Source organism: Brassica napus, unplaced genomic scaffold (assembly GCF_020379485.1).
Source record: "Brassica napus cultivar Da-Ae unplaced genomic scaffold, Da-Ae ScsIHWf_1006;HRSCAF=1412, whole genome shotgun sequence".
Classification (NCBI taxonomy): Eukaryota; Viridiplantae; Streptophyta; class Magnoliopsida; order Brassicales; family Brassicaceae; genus Brassica; species Brassica napus.
Window position 1 is genome coordinate 1 of NW_026014438.1, and position 6,780 is coordinate 6,780.

At 34.9% G+C, this 6,780-nt stretch overlaps 1 non-coding gene and 1 pseudogene across 1 annotated transcript; one reads left to right on the top strand and one right to left on the bottom strand.

The window, feature by feature from the left end:
- Positions 1–2,940: 2,940 nt before the first annotated feature.
- Positions 2,941–3,012, top strand: TRNAD-GUC. The gene has a single exon. It is a non-coding gene; the product is annotated as a tRNA-Asp (tRNA).
- A 451-nt stretch (positions 3,013–3,463) lies between these two features.
- On the bottom strand, positions 3,464–5,114 carry LOC125595211 (annotated as a pseudogene).
- Positions 5,115–6,780: the final 1,666 nt, after the last annotated feature.

Sequence of the window (6,780 nt, forward strand, 5' to 3'; positions counted from 1 at the left end):
TCTAAAACCACATAATAAGGTATTATTTATGGTCTTAAATAGTTAAATCAAACATCAAAGGATTTATATGTCAAATATTTTTTTTATCAAAATATCTCTTACTATTGTGTTAATTTTTTAAAAAACACTCATATCTTAAAATAGTTTAGAAAATATCTTATATAATTTTTTTGCTTGACTAATATTTAATTATCAATTGTTTTTTATCTTAACTTTTTGTAACTTTTATAATAAAATATGTTTTTCAGATAGCACACAATATATATAAAATAATCTTATTTTTTATAATTCTATTATATTATTTTATAATCAATTATTTAATGTCACATATATAACATATAAACTTTTACTATTAAAAAGAAAATTCATTTTTAATTATATAAAATTCAATAAAGATATGGTTAAAATTTGTTTTTAATATCACATAGAATTTAATATTATTACATTCGTTTTAATTATATACAAGATTCATTAAGGATAATTTTAAATTAATATATTAATGACTCAGCTAATCAACATAATAAAATAAAGATTTAGCTAAACCCTATAAAAACATGATAAGTGAACAAAATTACCTAAATCATGAAAAACATAACAAATAAAACAATTACTTCATAAATAATAGTATAGATGAACGAATATCCCGACAGTATGTTCTTGAGAAAATCAGTTTCATGGTCTCAAATCAAATATCATTATGAAATATTTTCGCCCCTTTAACCCTCTCATCTCTCGTTTCGTTTGTAGTATTCGTTTAACGTTTAGCCGTCGAAATTAATCCGATGGACATTTAGTTAATATAATAATTTGTTGTTCCAAAAAAGGAGTAATGAACGAATAACAAATACAATGCCCACTATTTATATAAATGCAGTGTTTACCTACTACAGAGTGTTCTCTTGTGGTCGTGAAGTGAAGCGAGGATTTGGCCAAACGTTCAGATGGTACAAAACGTAAAAGAAGTATATGTAGTGTTGTATGCGATTGTGATTATGTAAAATATGATTAAGTTAGTTTGGGGTTGTATAGTTGAACATTTGATTGTATGTATATGAATAAATAATATATAAATTAGAAAAATATATCGTTTAAAAATTGTATATATAGTTGGAAAAATTATTGTTTACAAATGGAGAAGTAGTATATAGAAAGAAGACAAATCTGGAAACCATAGATATTTTCTAGGAACATGGAGAGAAGAGATTTTATAAGATGAGATTTAAAAAAAAAAAAAAAGATGAGACTTTTTTTTCTTTTGTAAAATGGTCCTATCAAGAGCGATACATTTACCACAGATCCTAATAGGTGTTCGGTAAAAAACTATCATATTGGAAACCGAGGGAAAAGAGAGTGAAAGAGGACATTTGACCTAATCAAAAGAAGGATGGATGAAAACAATGAAATAGGTGTTGTTCGGAAAAAACACAAAATACGCCCATAAAGCCCATTAAGCAATGAGTGCTATGCCTAAACTGAGTCGTTTAAATGAGTTTCTTATTAACATGGCCGTTCCTCTCACTCTCTCCTCCCGCTATTGTCACCGTCTCTTCTCACTTCACTCCCTACCACTTCATTTATGGTATACTCCTCATTCCTTAGCTCTCACGTACTGAGAAGATCAATGGGCTTGGATATTTACTAGTGGGCTGTTAAGTCCTTAAGCCCTTTATTTCTTCAATATAGTCTTGTCTTTTTTTTTTCCCAACTGAATTTTATTAGGCCTTGGTCCAAAATACCTTACAAACACCTAAAGCCCAAACACACAGCCCAGAAATGCAAATATCCAACCCCTTAGACCCAAGTCCGTTAAACATCCACCCAGCATCGCCGACAAGCGATTCGCCCTACCACGAGGAGCGACACCGCGAACGTCGCCACCACCGGGAGAACCTACGTCGGAGCACGAACGCATCTCACCGGCTACTACAGGAACATGCCTCACCGTGACAACCGGAGCCCATGACCTCCACTCACTCTTCACCACCGCCGTCTTTTACTCTTGTGTAATCTTTACCGGAGAGATCAATCGCCGGAGCAAGATCGTCACCGCCACCGTTCGAGCACACACCAGAGTAACATAATCGGCTCACGAAACATCACCATCTTGATACGGATACCTCTCACTTCCTCCAACGAGAGAACAACCTAGGATCTCAACCGCCAACGCCAGAAAAAAAAAAAACACAAAAACAAAAGCCCTAAAACTAATCTAAAGATTAAGCAGAAGAAAGAAACAAAAGCCGATGAAAAAGGTAAAGGACGCCTTCACCCCTCGGAGCACGATCCGGCGACGCAGAGCTGAGAGAGCCTCCACCTCCCGAGATTTTGCCGGCGACGCAGAGCTGAAGAAGCCTCCACCCCCCAGAAACTTAATCGGCGACGGCGGAGCTATCAGAGCCTCCGCCTCCTGGAATAAACCCTAACTTCAAACCAAAACTGTCGCGACTAGCCACGTCCTTCTTCCTCACCACGAATCCAAAGAAGGGTAAGTTACCGCCGTTTGAAAACCGCCGTAAGCAGAGCTCTTCCGACGGCAAAACCCTCGCCCAGATCCGAAAATATATCGGATAGGACAGCAGATCGACGCTCACAGAGGGAGACCTAAACTGGATCGACAAGGAAGGAGCCACCGGCACCTACACGCGCGCAGACGCGCAGCCGACGTCGGGACTCTTCCCTCACACGCGTTTCTCTCTCTCTTTTCTCTCTAGGAGAACGTTTTTTTTATAGTCTTGGTCTTTGCTGTAACAAATGATTATCAAACATAAACATAAAAATCAAAAGGGTGAAAATCCCTAAACGCCTTCATGCTTTGTCTTCTTCGTTCTTCCTTCTTCTTCAATCTTCTTACAATCTGTCACCAGCAAGATAAGCTCATCCCTGGGCTTATCACATACATTCACGAATTATCAAGGTTTTGTGTAGTCGGTTAGCAACAAAGTCGTTGTAGTATAGTGGTAAGTATTCCCGCCTGTCACGCGGGTGACCCGGGTTCGATCCCCGGCAACGGCGTTAGTTTTATCCTTTTTTTTGCCAAAAAAAACTTTTGTGCAGTCAAAGTGTTCGATAGAATGTCTCACCCAGAGACTCTGTTTAATTTGGTGATGATTGTTGCAAGTAACTTTTGCTTCATAGATTCTGTATGTGACCCAGACGAGTTTGGTGATTTATAGTTAGATGTGGTTGTGGCCTCAAGGCAAGAAGTGAGAACCAAGGAACTAGATTGTAGTTAGTGTTTATATAAGATGTTTTGTTTCGCTGATAAGCTCAAAGCAGTTTCTGCATCCACATTGGAAGAAAGATCCTTCTGCAAATCCATGCTTGTTTAGTTTCTTTATGCAGCAATGTTGTGTTCTTTCAACAGATATGCGTTCAGGGTTACCCCCAAGTACGTACCTGCGAATCTCAGACATAGAAACAGCTGGATTTGAAGATGGAGATGAAGTGTCACTGGAGCCATTATTTCTAACATTTTGTTTCTCAATGGAAACTTTTTTCAAACTGCAAAGAAATTTTCAGAACAGGCTTAAACGAGGTGGGGGTTATTAATACAAAGCTTCCCCCATATTTTGTTTTATAGAGTTCAGAAAACCAATTGTATATTATGCGAGAGAGAGCCATTACGCCTCTTCATCATCATCATCATCATCATCAATGTAAAATCTTCTTCTGACACGGCGTCTTTGAGTTCCAGACTCATGTTCATCAGAAGACGGATTATTATTGTTCTCTCCCATCTCTACGTGTTCCTGTTCCTGTCTCACCTTCATAGCTCTCTCCCCAAAGCCTTGAAGACCTCCTCCTCACACCTACCTGTGACCTAGCTCTAGATGTACCCGACCAGCTACTACTACCACTACCACTTGCCCCACTAGACTCTGGTCTAAACACGCGGATGAGGAAGAAAACTGTAAGCCAACCACCATCATCAAACGACATGATCTCATCGTCGTTGTTGCTTCTTCCTTCTCCTCCTGCAAAAGAAGACTGCAGTGTGCTGAGCAAATCACCCAAGTCTCTCTGCCTTTCTAGCCTCCTCCAGCTTCTCTGCCTCTCTGGGTCCGCTTCTGATGGCCTCACTCCTGGATGCAGAAGCCTCGCGTGCTTCTCTCAGATCAGAGTAGGTTCCGCTGAACTCACAAGTCTCTGAAGAACAGCTTCTACGTTTTGCGTTCATGAAACACCGAGCAGACTCATCAACCACCCATTCTTTTATATTCCACGGCATAACGGGCAAGTAAGCTTCGGTTTGCCATTCTCTTGCTCTGCCTCTGCTTCTACAATGCCTTCTCCTTCTCTCGGATCCACAACTGTTACCACAGATGCAACCTCAGCTACTACACCTTCTGTCTCAGTTGGGGTCTGCTTAGAAGCTTTACGGTACTGATCGAAACAGTTTGAATGCCGGTGGCTAGTGTCGCACATGTAAGGCCTGCAGCCATTATCATAGGAAGAACAAACGAGAAGGATTCCGTTGTGAGGATGTTCCATACAGACAGGACATCGAGCTTCTTCCCATTCCTTAACTTGCTTCTCACTTGGCTTCAACGCACGGCTTGACTCGCAATACAAGGACGATCCTTTAAACCTCTCATGAGATACAGAGCGTTGCTTCCTCTCTTTAGGCATGGCTCTTAGGATGCAAACCTGCAACAACATGTTAAGGAGTTACTTAAGCACAAAGGTTTGTTCTTTCCATACATATCCTAAAGAACTTGTTACAGCGCTCGAAAGTTTCCTACTTTATGATCTAATCGATTAACCCATCTGTTCAATCGACGAAAGGAAGAAACCCTAGATGAATACATGAATCAAAACCCTAATGTGAACCAAACCCTAAAACTGAGTGAGAGAGAGAGATAGATTACCTACCGGGACAGAGAGAGAGAGAGCTTTGAGGGAGACGAGACGGTGAATCGATTGATAAACGGAGGAAACCCTTAAATCGAGCTCCCCATAGAGAGAGAGCTTAACGACTCGAGAGACGAGGAAGATGAGGCGGCTACTTTCCTTCTTTTCTTTATTTTCTTTTTCGAGATTAAATTTATATAAATAATTTAGCAAAACTGATTAACAAATTTATTTTCAATAAAATATCATTATTTTCAACAATATTGCCATTTTGTTCATGGAAAGCATACTGACATTATTATAACAACGTTACAAAGTTTTGTGTCCACATTTATTTATTTAGATATACTTCTTTCTAACAATGAATACATCTTGTATTCTTCTTAAATTGGTCTTTGTTTTTTGGATTTTTTCTTTTAACAGTAAAGGTCCATTTGACTATTTTTGAAGATTTTTCAAATTATTTATTAAGCTTATATTATTTGGCTACCTCGTAAAGTAATCCTTACTAATAAAAGGGACCTTTGGAGGCTCCATAGAGCGTCCACATCAACAAAAAAAACTTCTCCCAAAAGATGACACGTGGCATAAAAAATAGTTTTACACTTTAATATTACTAATTTTCGCAAAATATAAATAATATGTAAACATACAGCATAAAAAATAGAAAAACTACATTAAACATATGTAAGATTACCATTTTTCACTTGAAAAAAAGACGGCTTATCTCCATAATGTAACATTACCATTTTATATAAAAAAACAAAAAACATTATATATAATTTCGAAAATAATAAATATATGTAAACATACAACATAAAAAATCCTTACTAATAAAAGGGACCTTTGGAGGCTCCATAGAGCGTCCACATCAACAAAAAAAACTTCTCCCAAAAGATGACACGTGGCATAAAAAATTTTTACACTTTAATATTACTAATTTTCGCAAAAATATAATAATAGTAAACATACAGCATAAAAAATAGAAAAACTACATTAAACATATGTAAGATTACCATTTTTCACTTGAAAAAAAGACGGCTTATCTCCATAATGTAACATTACCATTTTATATAAAAAAAAAAAAACATATATATAATTTCGAAAATAATAATATATGTAAACATACAACATAAAAAATGGAAATACTACATTAAACATATGTAAGATTACCATTTTACATTTTTAATTTAAAAAAAAAAATATGTAAACATACAACATAAAAATAGAAAAACTACATTAAACATATGTAGGATTACCATTTTTCACTAAAAAAAGACGGTTTATCTCCATAATGTAAAATTACTTTTGCAAAAAAAACATTATATATAATTTCGAAAATAATAAATAATATGTAAACATACAACATAAAAAAAATGGAATACTACATTAAACATATGTAAGATTACCATTTTATATTTAAGAATAACAATAATATGTAAAACATACAAAATAAAAAATGGAAAAACTACATTAAATATGTAAGATTTCTATTTTTCACTAAAAAAAGTGGCTTATCTCCATAATACATTACCATTTTATATAAAAAAAAAAACATAAATAACTATTTGACTATTTGTCCAAGTTCTTCTATTAAACATTGTCGTTTTACATTAAAAATGTAAAAATACATTAAGATTTAAACATCTATCTTAAAATAATAATATAGATATTAACTAAATATAAAGTATAAGAAAGAGAAATACTCAATATATATAAAAATAAATAATAAGTAATATTATAAATAATATAAATATACGAATTATATATACAATAATAAGTACATGCACAATTTTTAAAAAATGGAAAGAGTACATTAATATAAACATCTATCTTAAAATGTAAATATAGATATTAAGTAAATAAAAAGTATAAGAAAAAGAAATACACAACTTAAAACAATGGAAAAAAGTATATTAAGATTTAAAC